Source organism: Xylocopa sonorina, chromosome 7 (genome assembly GCF_050948175.1).
Source record: "Xylocopa sonorina isolate GNS202 chromosome 7, iyXylSono1_principal, whole genome shotgun sequence".
Taxonomy (NCBI): domain Eukaryota; kingdom Metazoa; phylum Arthropoda; class Insecta; order Hymenoptera; family Apidae; genus Xylocopa; species Xylocopa sonorina.
This window is the reverse complement of record NC_135199.1, coordinates 1,702,755-1,717,566: the sequence shown is the minus strand read 5'-3', so window position 1 is coordinate 1,717,566 and position 14,812 is coordinate 1,702,755.

Sequence of the window (14,812 nt, the reverse complement as noted above, 5' to 3'; positions counted from 1 at the left end):
ACGTAATGTATGTCGTCGAGTATATGAAATACATATTTATATTATCCCATATTAAAACCTAACATGCTTATACGACAACTTTCATCCGATAATTTCAAATTGGCATTTAGCGACTCGTTTCGAGTAGCAATTTCCAATCTATAAATTCCAATTACCAAAGTCTCGTCGTTCAGCTGCTTCGAATTATTAATTGCAACTTTAAACTGCTAATCACCGGTTTTCAGGTATAACTTTGATATATCGCCGCGATTATCCACCGAATACGATAAGAAAAGATTATCTCTCGTCTCTACGTCTCTACACGTTCATTTAGCAGCTCCATTTAACCCTAGTTCAATAACCCTAACTACAGGCGGAAACCAATTACTTTGAAGAGCAATTCGTGACGAACTTTTTCAGTAACAACTTTCTCAACGACTTCGTAATAGCACGGGGGCGGCATTGTAAATCCACTGTAGTTTCTCACTATCCCAGTTTCTCAGTATTCAAACTTTGATACCTTCAATGGGTCTAATTTTCATTGAAATGATTATTGTAACAATTCAGTGACTTAGTAGTCAGTAGACTCTTGTAAAGAAATGATGAATATAAATAAACATAATAAACGTATAGTTTCTAATTAAAAAGGAAATATTATTCGAACTTGTCAGACCATAGTTGCTTCTGTGCGCAAAATCGTAATTATGGAAACTTTTGAGGCGTGTGTTAACACGAAATTTTTAATAACAAACCACGTCGATAACGAACGACAACAATGTATGTGACGATTCTACTCGGGAAAACGGTGCTGCGGTGGCAACTCTATCGCTGCCGCTATTCAACTGAACGTTCTCACTAGCTACGCGTACCTCGTAACTGACTGGACTCTACTGATCGAACTCTACTCACGTGAGAGAGAAAGAGGAGGAAACGGAGGAACGGTTGAGATAGAAACGGATGGATGGATGCGCAGATGAGGAAAGCGAACGTTCCCAGGAAAAACACAAGGGAATGGAAATTGGTCATAAAGAAGTGAAACTTTGGAATACATTCGAAGGATTCCAAGGATTCATAGGAACGATTTTTAGACGAAGGTAACGCGCGAACCTCTCGTCAAATATGAAGGTGCGGCGATCAGACCCACGCTGGACAGTGGGAATCTATTGTAAGATTCGGAAGGAATTTAAAAAGATCCAGGAACCCTAAACAATTGTCTGACTGCGAGAATCGTAGCTGCGACACTTTCATTAAGAATTCAGTGGCGCATCAAACGTAATTATTCGTATCGCTTTGGTGAGCAATAAAACGCGATCTATGTACATGTTAGTAAAAGGATAACGACAATCGGTTCTGTGGCGACCACTGTAGTCGCCTTTGCACCCTGCGGCGCAGGGCGGAAGAGAAGACTTGACCCTCGAAGCGAAGAGACTAGAAATATGTTTGACTCCAAACTTTCTCTTCGTCTTCGAGGGTTAAGAACGTTTTCCCGGAACGTGCCCCCTCCTGTTCGACACCGAAATCAGGGGGCGAAAGTAGATATAATGCGAGGGAAAGGTGCCCTCAAGAGCTAGTTACCTGTTAAAATAAATTATTTGTTTTGTTATTCCGGACAATCATTGTTCAACCTCACCCACGTAGATTTCCGAAAGTTCTAGCTACGTGTATACTATATTTTAATAATTTAAGACGATATTTGTAAAACGTATGGCATCCCATTAAAAATTGCTTGCTAATAAAGTTGACAAGCGTTACAATCATGAGCCTGCACCAGTAAAAGCAGTTACGATAACTCAGATTTTTTTATTACATTTTCCTTTAACTAATGCAATGTTTTCTTTTTGTCTAAAGTCAAGGCCAAACGTGAAAACGTACAAGCGAACGAACGTGGATTCTTATTAAACTTGGCAAAAAATGCGGACAATGTTTTATCAGAGTGACAAACGTTTTCGGAAGACGTGCATCGAATCGTATCCATTCCCCCGCCTCAAAGATTAACGACTTGAATTTTAAACGAAAACGTTCGCTAGCTCGGACGACAAATCGAATAGAAAAAATTGATCGCCGCAGTTGGAAAGCTTGGACATCTAAGATATAAATGAGATTTTATCATTTCTTGCACGAGTCTCGTTTCCCTTTATTAAACTTGAAAAATTTTTCAGTAGCCGGCAAAATCGCAAACTTGTAATATTCTATTGTATTATATATGATCACTTACTATGTATTCACTTTGACTTTTTTAAATGTCCTAACTCTCTATATCTCTCTATAGAAACTGAAATAGCATTAAAAATGTGTATAAATATGTATTAGGCCACAAATGCTGTAAAATGAGTAGTTATCAACCTATTCACTGGCAGGCAAATTTAAATTGGGCAAATTATTGCCCTAGATGCCAAGACTTTATTTGACAGGAAACATGCAATTCCACAAAATCTAATAATACTAAAAGTTACAGATATAGTACTGAAATGGCATTTACAAGCCATCTTATCTAATAATTTCTAACTCAGACGACTATAAACTTATTTCATGACCAATTGCAATCAATCTAAAATTGTAGCGCAAAGCACGAGATATCTCGTAGTTGGTAGTGAATGGGTTAAAGTATTCTTAAGGAGGAACCACATTACCACTGGCGTAAATAATTAACTTCTTGACAAGTCAACACATACGCATTTTCCACTGTACTCTATAATATTTCTGAAACTAAATAATAAATTATAACGATAAATAAAGTCGAGATGGTCTATAATTACCTAAATCCTTCTTTTTGAATAACTTATTACGCTTCGGGAACTCTTTTCTTTAACAGGTATCTACCGCGCGAAGCTATTCTTCCGTTCACTTCTCACGGAACTTTTTACTTTCAAAGCCGGTATTTAGATTGGGTCGACTTTATTGAATTTTTTTGCCAATTCTAAATGCTTTTCCGTTAATTAAATTATTTCCCGACTTCATTAGCTAAAGCCTTTTACATAGAGAGCTTTGAAAAATGTAAAAACAGTTAATACGTACAGAAACAGAAACAATGTCAAGACTTTATTCGATTGCAAGAAATAATTTATATCTTGTTATTTCGAATGTCATTAGAAAAGAAATCGCAAGAACAGTGGCGATAAAATGTTCATCAAACTGCGCCATAACAATTCTACGAGCGATTAAAAGTAAAGAAGATATTTAAATGGCTCCCTTCAATTGAAATAATCTGTACACGATAGATGCCAGCTACCTCTAAAGGAAATTTTCAAGGAAAATAACTGTGATCTCAAGAGGCGATGAAAATAAAAATCGTTCCCTGTTATAAATACAAAACCCCGGATTAATCGAGAACACGGTTGATCGAAACCACGGATAACCACGACCCAGTTAATCCAGATTCTGGTGTACTATGTTCCCTCGTCAACTGCTACGCGTCCGTAACTTCAGCAACGAATTCTTCGTGTCCTGCAGGCACTTAAAACATAATCTAACTTTTCATTGCATCTTTAAGATCGCGTATACAATTCCGCGCTACGAACTCTCGCAAAGATGTATAACAGTGATAAGGTAGTTCTGACAAAGTAGAAAAGGCGTCGATATATGTCACGCCGTAAAAACTTATTCTTCTTGGCTATTCTCATGTTTTTTTTTCTTTTCTTTTCTATCTGCGGTGCTTTGCAGAAGTTATTTAACCAGACTAAGCTGCTGGTTTCGAGTACTAATTGTTTATAAACTCGTCTTACAAATTTCAATTAAAATTGCGCCGTCTCAAAGTGACAAGTTGATAAATTGGAAACTGCATCCTTTGAATGTACTTGGGAATCGTAAGCTTCTGGATGTGGTGAATCCTTGGGTCTGAAAGACTTCGTGTAATTATGGAATTAATAGCGAATTAAACCGAATCCACTAAATGAGCATTAGAAAGTTTTCACTTTTAGTCGACGTGTGTATCCGGTAGAAAAAGATATCAGAGGGAATTGAGAAATGTGTTGGCAGAGTGAGGCACGAACGTAATGGCTCGTGTTCCACAGTGATAAAATGTTGATTAGTATCGTAAAAATGTTGCCGGACCGAAGTAAATAATAGTTTTTTACGTTTCAAAAGAATTCGACTATTCAAACAACATCTATTACGATCAATGGATATAAATTTAAACTTTTAAATACACAAAGACACTAATGTACATTTATAATTGTGACGGCCTTCCGACACTTGCCACTAGAGGGACAGCACCGCCTATAATTTCCTGAAAATACCCGATGACCTAACTACTCCAATATATAGAAGTTCTGACCTGTCCCTAATATCCCAGCGTCTAAGGCAGGGCCTGCTAGGTAAATAAAAAACAACATCAAACACACACAAATCACCACACAGAGCACTGAAAACAATACAGTCCTGGAAACAACATCAATATCAATACCACTACCAAAACAAGAAAAATTCATAATCACATCAGCCTATGCACCAGGAAACAACAAGAAAGAATTCATACCAGAACTAGAAAACACAATCACAACTCTCACAAAAAACCGCAACAAAACCTACCTACTTCTAGCCGGAGACCTCAACGCTAAACACATAAAATGGAAGAACGACAACAACAATCCGAGAGGAACAGCACTCGCAAACTGGCTACAACACAACAAAATCAAAGACAACATTACAACTCAAAAGCTCAAACCTACCCTCATACCCAAACGGAAACTCCTACATAGACATATGCCTACACGATCCAAGAATCCAATTCCATAACACAAACAACTCCTTAATAAAAACAATCCCTTTTGACAGCGACCACAACGCTCTTAAAATAACTGTAGGCATCCAAGACCTCCACAGCATAGAAACAGCCACCGAACAAAAAAAGATACAACTTCAACAAAGTAAACTGAACCAAGTTCCAAAAAACAGCAACAATAACATCCAAAAACATAAAAATACCAAACAACAGAAACCTCACAAACACAGAAATCGATAAAGGAATAGAAGCCATTGAAACAGCAATTAAAAAAGCCATAGCCAAAACAGTACCCATACACAAAACACCTAACTCTTCAGAAATATACTTAAACAAAAAAATTAAACACCTACAAAAAAGTATAACATTAACCCAACTAAACAACATCAAACGTCGAAACCACCACCACTTACAACACCTAATTCCTACCCTCAACGACATACTAAAAACCACTAATCAAAAGATAAACGAAGAATTCAAAAAATCAACCAGCCAATACTGGGAAGACAAAATAAAACAAATCACAACGAACCACGCGCAAAACCCACTCCCCCACATAAATAAAATATTCAGAAGGAACAAACCCAGCTCAATAGATACACTCCAAATAAACATGACTGACAAAGACCTACTACAAGCAGCTAATATAAACGACACAAAATACACCCCAGACTCCCAAAATAACATAAACATCACAGACTCGAAATACAAAATGAACATAATAGGTGCACACTTCGAAAGCATACACAAACAAAATAACACCAAAACAAACAACCAGTTCAATGCAATAGTAAGAAACGTAACAACAACCCTTAAAAACAAATTCACAAATGAAACAAATAACCACACAACACTAACGCAGTTTACTAACCACTTAACAGCTCACAACCCAACCGAAAGCACAATCCAAAACTTCTTCACTTCACAACACGAACTCAAAACCCTCCAGAAGACAACTAACAATAAAAATCCTACAATTTCGATAACATCATACTTAAAAAGCTTCCACTAAAACACATGTACCTATACGCTACAATATTTAACAACGCACTCAATAACAGATACTTTCCAAACAAATGGAAAACAGCCAAAACAATAGCCATAAAAAAAAAAAACAAAAATAAAGAAGGAAAGCATCCGGACAGCTATAGACCAATCAGCCTACTTCCAAATATAAGTAAACTGTTCGAAAGAATAATACTAAAATCAATAAACAAACACGCAGATGAAAACCAAATAATATCACCATTCCAATTCGGATTCAAACATAAAACTTCCACTGTACATGCAATGAACACACTAACATCTCACATAAATAATGCCCTAAACAAAAAACTATGCGTAGGAGCCTGCCTTATAGACTTGGAAAAAGCCTTTGACACTGTCTGGCTAGACAGACTCCTTTTCAAATTACACAAACTCAACTTCCCACACTACATAACCAAAATCATATACAACATGACTCAGGGCAAAACCTTTATTATAAATGACGGAAAACATTCAACACCCAGAAAATTTAAAATAGAAAACGGATTACAACAAGGAACAGTCACCTCACCCACCCTATTCAACATCTATACTGTTGCCTAACTTAAAGGTTCTTTGCAGACGACGTAATAATATAAATAGCAAGAAATGCGAAACCATTCTATTCACACCCAGCATACAGGACACTAGCGCAAACACAAAAAAAACTAGGAAAAATTCCAGATAACCGACAAAAAACAAAACACACCCATCTCACACAAAAATGCAGTCAAATACCTAGGATTAACAATAGACTCCAAACTAAAATACTTCACACACACTGAAACACAACTCAACAAAGCCAAAAACGCATTTCAAAGCCTATCCAGACTATTCCACTCGAAACACCTAAACAAAAAATGCAAAATACTCTGCTATACACTCCTGATAAGACCGATAATCACCTACGCCTGCACGATATGGTACAACATACCAAATTACAAAATGGAAACGCTAAGACTATTCGAAAGGCAATGCCTAAGAGTATGCCTCAACATGCACAAAACACCACAATTCAACTACACAAAAAACTACAGAAACAACATATTACTAAACACTGCGAAAATCCCCAGAATAGACACACACATAATCAAACTATGCAGAAATTACTATGCAAAAATGAAGAACACACAACACACCTCAGAACTCATAGAAAAACATCTTGGAAACACCCACCAAATAAAAAGGGCTATGAACTCAGGACACATACACCCGGAACTATTCCCCATTCTCGACAAAAACAACTACATATCAAACACAGACAATATCCCAATAATATATCATATACCCAGGAAAAACAACACCAAAGCCATCAACTATATTCCAACGAACGATCCAACCAACCAAGACAACAAACGACTAAAATACTGCACACAAATCACAAAGACAGACAAAACACACCCACCTCGCAAAAATACTAAATACTGGTGGTTCTCCGCGAATAATATCCCAACAATAACACAAATACAGAACGCCTAAACAAAAGAACAAATATCCACAAAAATTGTAAATATTGTAAATACATGTACATAGTAGTAATAGAATGAAGAACATAGCTTAAGTAGTCGATAAGATAGAATATAATAAGAATAGACTTAAGACTTAATGCTAACAAAAGTAGAATAAGACTAGTATTTAAGTCAAATGTTTGCGCTGTTTTACACCCCTCGCCGTACATTAAATTTTGGGCGCTTAAGATAAATAAAAAATGATCAAAATAGATCATACTATCTAAGAAAAGAAAAAGACAACAAACAACACATGCAAACCAAAAAAGTCGACGAGCGCTATTAATAACCATTCGGCCTAGAAAATTTAGAACATAAACTAAGTTAGATTAAGCGTTTATATAACTCATAAAAATGTAATCCCTGGGACAAACAATAAACGTATTTAAAAAAAAAAGGGCCTGCTAGGTAGCCTTAGTAATGAGTCCACTATCAGGCTCAGGACGAAACGTTCTTCCCCTCTCTTTTCTTTCCTTCTTTCCTCTTCCATTTCTACATAGCAAACCGAAGCATCGTCGCTTCAATAATATCTTGTGAAAAATAAAGTAGCATAAGATATAAATATATCTCGTGAGTTTCAAGCGCGCCATACGATTTACTCTTCTAATCGTAAAGAGAACAAATACCTTCAAAATTAATTAATGGGACAATTGTCACACCTGTGCAATGAAATATGTATATAAAAGGGAATGTGAAATTCTGTAACTGAAGAATGATGAATATAACTTACACAGTAATGCAGTCTCTTAGTTAAACTCAACTTTAACATTTCAACTCTAGTTTTACATTTTATTTAATTAGCGTGACTACCCCACAAGTGGTGTAACATTAAATTTAACCTTAATAAAATAAGGTTAGGTTTACATCATCTCCTTTACAATCATAAAAGCGCGCCTTCATTTAACAATGTTTTGGAAGTTCAGTTATTGTTTTCTGAAATAAATATTGATATCTTAATTTGATTTTTATATGGAGAATTGTGTCTAAGACCACCATAAATATATTGTAATTAAAGATTGCATTATATGTATATATTACCATGTTTTTAATTAGTCCAATTTCAGCATATCAGAAAACAATTGAAAATTTTAAGCTCTAAACTCCTGTTTGTTTATTTCTATACCGACGACAGCATAAAAATTGTACGCAACACTAGTATGCATCACTTAAAATACACGTGTCTGAATCTTTCACTTTTAATCATCCATCGATAATGTTGCGCATCGATACTTAGTTAAAGAAAAATCTAAACAGCAGCTGGCTAGCTCTCGTACACGGTTATTTTGGCAGGAAATTCGATAAGGTATTTATTTCGATAAGGTATTCGATCGGTATTTGGAGAAAACATACAACAAAACAATACAATAAAAAACATTTAGATATTCAGAATAACCAACAGTCGTGAGGATGCAAGATACACTTCACTTTTAGTTCGATAGTTGAAATGAATTGTAAACCATGAAAATTTTGTATAAAGATAGTTCTTGGTGAGAAAAGTAATGTTTCAAATCAAATTAATTTTCACGAGAATGCTTTAGATTCTCTTAGAGTGTCCTTTACTTTCTAATGATTCGTATTATAATAATTTCATATCCATCGTATTCACTTGCTGCAAAACAATGAAATCTATATAACATACAGCGAGGATGCTGTGAATGGTCGTACCAATTTTTATTCGCCAAATTTTATGCAGAATGTTTTGCTGAAAAAGATCCGAAGAACTAGAAGTAGCTCGTAGAACTCATCTGAACGAGTTTTCGTTAAAAAGAAAAAAAAATAGTGGGAAGTGCTTCAAGAACAAGAGTACTAACACTACCCTCAAGATGAAAAGGAACAGTCAATCAAAGATGATGAAAAACGCATCCCAAAGTTTCCTTGTCTAATCATAAAATCTGCGAAAAATCATTTCTACCGATCGAACGCAGTAAAGATTACAGCTGCAATCGAACGAATTAATTCCTCTAGGTCTCCTGGAATCAATTAAATCCTGAAATAGACAACAGAACGCGGCAAAGATTTGATAATTTGTAATTATGCATTATATCTTTTTTCTGCAGCGATGACTGATCAATCTTATATTTACCTAATCGCGTAACCACTCAGTGTATAATTCATTGAACACGGTGATGAAGGCGTATAAATCGTATGCTCGCATAAAGAAATAGCGTCGTTGAAAACAACCACTCACCTGCCGATACGTGGCTGGGCGATCCATCATTGAAAATGTCTCTGTTTGCGTCATCTCGATCGTCGCACTGATCACAGATCACTGAAATCCACCAACGAGAAACGAACGCACTATTTTTACTGTGATCGAAACTCGTGGGTGTGATCGATCGATCACGATATTCAATTGTAAAGAAACGTAACTTGACGTCATTGTCGAAAGCGTCTCGGATACGTTCTGTACGAAGAGAGAAGGAAGGGAGACTCGTGGAGGTGAACGCCGCCGCGACGTTCGCTTTATGGGCACGTTGAAAAGCTCCGTAGCGCGAACTTTTCTTTACGCAGCGTTTCGCTTTTCGCTGTTAACAGTTTTCAGGAGAACTGGTTTACGATATAGCCCCTAAGCATCAAGCGGTTCACGTCTCGCCCTAAAAGAGACCGGTGTTACGTTCGCGAGAGAGTGAGGCTGTGAGCGTAGGGCGTTTCGTGGTAATCGTTAAAACTTCCGCTGATTCCGGCTCATGATCCCGCGATCGTAAACCAAAGACTGTCTTTTCCGATGATTGATAATTGCTGCACGAGATACGGATATGAGAAAGCACGCGACTAACTCGGAATTTCGAGAATCAAGTTAGTTTTAACTGGTAAGACCAGACGTGTGTGTCTGTTAGTTAGAATTGTCCGTAAGAGTTGCGTGTGTTATCGACGTAGAAAAAAAAGGAAGGAATTATACGAGGTCACAATTTACTCGGATAAATTGGTCCTCTTCGTACGTCGTAACAAAAAAGCACGTACACTGATTTGTTCTCCTTTTTAGTATGCTGGATTTTATGTTGAATTTGAACGAATAAATGTTGAAAAATAATTTCATTGTTTCGGAACTTGGAGGAGTGCGAACACCACTCTCAACTACGCTCAGTAACGGATTAGTAAATGACTGAAATTTTTCCATTACAGCCTTTTGCAGATTAGTAAATCACGAATAAGCGAATAACCAATCCCTTACCTCGCTGATCTTACTATCTTCATTTAATTCGCGACACTTTCGATAGTCTAGTCCCATCTATTTACAATAAAATCGAGTTGCGTTTAAATTTATATTATTAAACGTTTTCACCATTTTTCTTTGTGATACTATAAAATAGCTATTCAGATTCAACCAGAAAATAACGAATGGCATTATTTTATTTTGAAATGTGTTACGAAGAAGGAAAATTGATCTCTGGAAATTTCACGAGAATTGAAATGTTATCAAATTTGGAAAGTAACTCGTGGAAGGCGAATTAAGATCATACATTGCAATGGACTATTAAGCCAAATCGTCCAAGCTCCTTTACGTACAACCCCTTCAATAATAACGATGAACGCACAAGTCCTTTTGTACCGTTTAATTTCCATATAGACATATTTATATTGCGAATCAATTAATGAATCACTTTATACTAATTAAACGAAAACTGGGTTTCTATTTCGAGTATTAACTTAAAATTATCATATCGTCTAATAAACGAAAAGTAAAATATGATGTACTTTGTATAAGATCATAACATATCATAGTATATCGATTATAATTATTCTCATTGAAAACTTGTAATAACGCAAAGGATCCCGTTAAACAAAATAATACCATAACTTTTACCCAGATCTGTGCAATACGTTCAAATAAATACCAACACGTGTTGGTTTTAAATGAAAATTATTTTAAATACCACGGAACGGATATCCGCGGAACGCAATAATCTATTTGTTTTAATTTTCAATTGATTAAATTACAGGCAAATATATCGATACGATGTTTATTATGGCGAATAAATATGGAATTAATTTATAATACAAAATATTCAGCGATACTTCAATATTGTATTTGGGAACGTACTACTATCGTGCATCGCGTATAGTAAGGAAAATTATTAAAACAATATCGATTCCCGATTTTGCAATAATATGACAACACCCTTCACCCCTATTAAAACATACAGAAATACATAGCCTCCTTCGCTTCGAGCAATGCTTAATAAGCATTGTCATCTATTTAGAATAGTAACAGTTTTTAATTAATCGTATCACTCACACGATTACCTTAACTCTGCCGCGTACGGAAGGAAATCGTTTACCTTAAAGTATTTCATGAATATTAATATTATACAGAAATAACATTCTCGTTGATTGGACAATTTTCTACTTCACCGCGTAATATCCACTCGAACTTATAGAACAGTTTGAATGAAACCGAACTTGCTTGGTCTCGCGATTTTGTTTACATCCATTGTGTACAATAGTAGCAAGAATACCATTCGAATTTCATATCTCGTATGGAACGTGTTTCATTAAATTCCAATGTACTTCGCCATCTTTACGCGATGAATTATTTATTGACGTTAATCGATGCCCCGATAGACGATATTCAACAATCCATCACACGTGCAAATAAATTCAACGATACTCCTCCTCGACGCGATTATCAGAATTAAACTTGTGAAGGCGTGAACGAGTTCACTTTTGGTTACGCGTCCATCGAAACTTTGCCGGCGAGCCGAGGGCGAACGAGAGCAAAATGAGAAGAACGGGGAAAACGCATGCACTTGTTCAACCACACCTTTCACACGGTAGCTTTCGAATCACGCGAGCAACCGCACAGCGCAGAGTGCTTCGAGTGGTGAAGCTTAGCGATTAACCGGGGCGACGCGTGAACCGGTCAACGTACAGTGAAGCGCGCGCAACGGATCCTGCCCGCCGACTGAATTCCTCCTACCAGTCCTCGTACACCGGTGTCCTGCCGACTGCTCACCTTTCTGCCCTGCGACCAATCATTCCCTAGACCTAAATCTTCTCCGAACCGTCACCCCAAATTATGTTCTAGCGTCTATTCTACTTCGATCATCCTGACTAAGCTTCGTTCGACTGATCGGTTTCACTGATTTTGCAAAAAGCAACCAACAAACTCAATGGTACAGGGTTTGCGCGCGAGATGTCCTCAGAATCTGATGGAAGCCTGTCAGCCTGCAGGACACCATCTGATCAGAAACTAATCAGAATTTGGCAATATCGTTGAGTTAATAAACACGGGATAATCCGACGGTAATAGTACGACACGCGGTAATGTTCCGGCTACTGCTGAATCTCCGGAAGCTCTGTGTGTGTACGTATTCAAATAAATTTTATGTCGTTATGATAAAACTTTATATTTTTATCTGAAAAAATACTGATGACTTGATAATTCGGTTGTTCGTGTAATTACTGTTTTTACAAAAATAATAAGTGTTAATCGTGAGAAATCTCGTTAGAAATAACAAAAAAATTAATAGGTCTACGAGATGTATGCAATTCTATATAAATATCGTAAATAATGCCAATCAAATATATATGCATATGTTGCACGCAGAGAATTACGATTGTATGTAGCAAAATTAATTTCCTATAAACTATCGAGCTTTTTGCAAATTTGATATTTGCCCGCAAGTTTATGGCCTTTAATCATTTAGTGTGGCAAACACTGAATTTTCACCACTACGTAAAATCAGTTTGATATCCTTCTCGTGTTTCAACATTATTCACCGCGAGTCAAACAATAAAATAGCGATGCGCTGACTATTGTTCATTTGACAATTACACTTTTAACGACGTCAGTGTCTTAAATAAACCGTTCTAACTTCGAATAGACAGGATAGTCGAAGCTGAACCTTGCGTAATTTACAAGTATACGCCATTCTTTCTCTTTCGTCTTGCACAAGGACATTTCTCAACCCGAGTGAGACTTTTGCCGATTAAACCATCAATGGTGGCAGGCAAGGCAAATGAACGCGACCAGTTTCCTGTCGCGCAACGAGGGTGATAATGTCTAATAGGCCCGAGTCCTGCTAAAATGGGTCTTGATATTTTTGAATTCTAAGCGACAAGACACCAGAGTGAGGTGAAAAATTTTTCTGACTCGCGTACTCGGGATGTCGGGCTTGTGAAGTACCCCGTACCATAGTCAACGTATAATCGATCGACCATGGTCCCTGAAAAAAGCATACTTCTGGAATTCAACGGCACATATTATATTTATAAACGCACATTTAAAAACACTTTTACTAAAAAGACTATAAATACAAAAATGCTGTATGAAAAGTAGAGATATCACAAAATGCAACAGTTACTCGCTACTGGCCAAAGCTTTTGCGTTACAATAACAATTATTGCCAGAGAGAGCCGACGGAAAGTGGAACGGAAAGTGCAACGTCCGAAATAAATCATTTTTTTTTTAAATCTTGATATTAAATACGAATTTGTACAAAAAATACCTAAAATCGAATCAAGAGTTATGAATACCGTCTCTGCGCAGAATTTGTGAAATGTTATCTTCGATCAGCTACACTGCAACCTCCTACACACCTCTGTTTTGGTAAGAGAATAAATTTATTTGTTGAAACAAGACCAGTAAATAATTAATCGTAGTAAGGATGGATGTTGAAATAATTGCGCTTTTTACTGATACTCTAGTTTATTATTAAGAAGAATAGTGAGTATATATGTATACTATATGTACGTATGACTGAATGGTGCTGATAGTGTGTTTTATGCTTGTTATTGATTTTTTGAACTGATTTGTATGTTTTTCCTCGAGACATTCGGGTTCGTTAATTACATATTTTTCGGAAGAAACGATTGATTTTGTTTTTGGTCGTTCCTAACTAAAGGTCAGTTGAAGATACCGTTGCAATCCGAAGTAACGCGCGGTAAAATTCCGAGAGAAAGTCTCGACTTTGAATATTGGGATGCTCAGAAAATAAGCTAAAAGAAAGCGAACGTAACGGCTCTTGAGGTATAGTGAAAACGATCGAGTGCTTCTTCTTCGACCACTCTAGGGAACATCCATACAATAGGATTTGTCCTCTTGTCCATTGCTGCTATAGCTGTATGTGACCACGATTGAATTTCATATAGCTGTATGTATTGTTTTAACACGATATTCCGTATGCGTGCGTGAAACAGCGAAGATAACATACCCCCTTAAAACCAATTTCACGATGCAACGATACTTGACGATTGTTCGAGAGCATTAATAGAATTGATCGATGGCTTCCAGAATGTTATTGCAAATTTGGCAGTTCGCACTTGACGAATTTTAGCGCCACTTCAATTTCCACGTCTCTGAAGATCGCGTAAAGTGATGAGATGATTTCAATCGTTCGCGCGAGTCACGATTGTTACTACATACGAATTACGAATGAATTGCGTGCGACTGGATATGCGTGGACGGACAGAGTGTCGAGGTGCGAAAGAAGAGTGTTTGAAAGGAAATAAGTGGAGTGACTGCATGCGACTGGGTTCGGGAGGCCGAGCTGTAAAAGAAGAGTATTTAGAACAGAGCGAGAGGACCTGGCGACAGAATCGTGCATGACGCGACAGCCTAAGAAACGTGGAGTTAAGA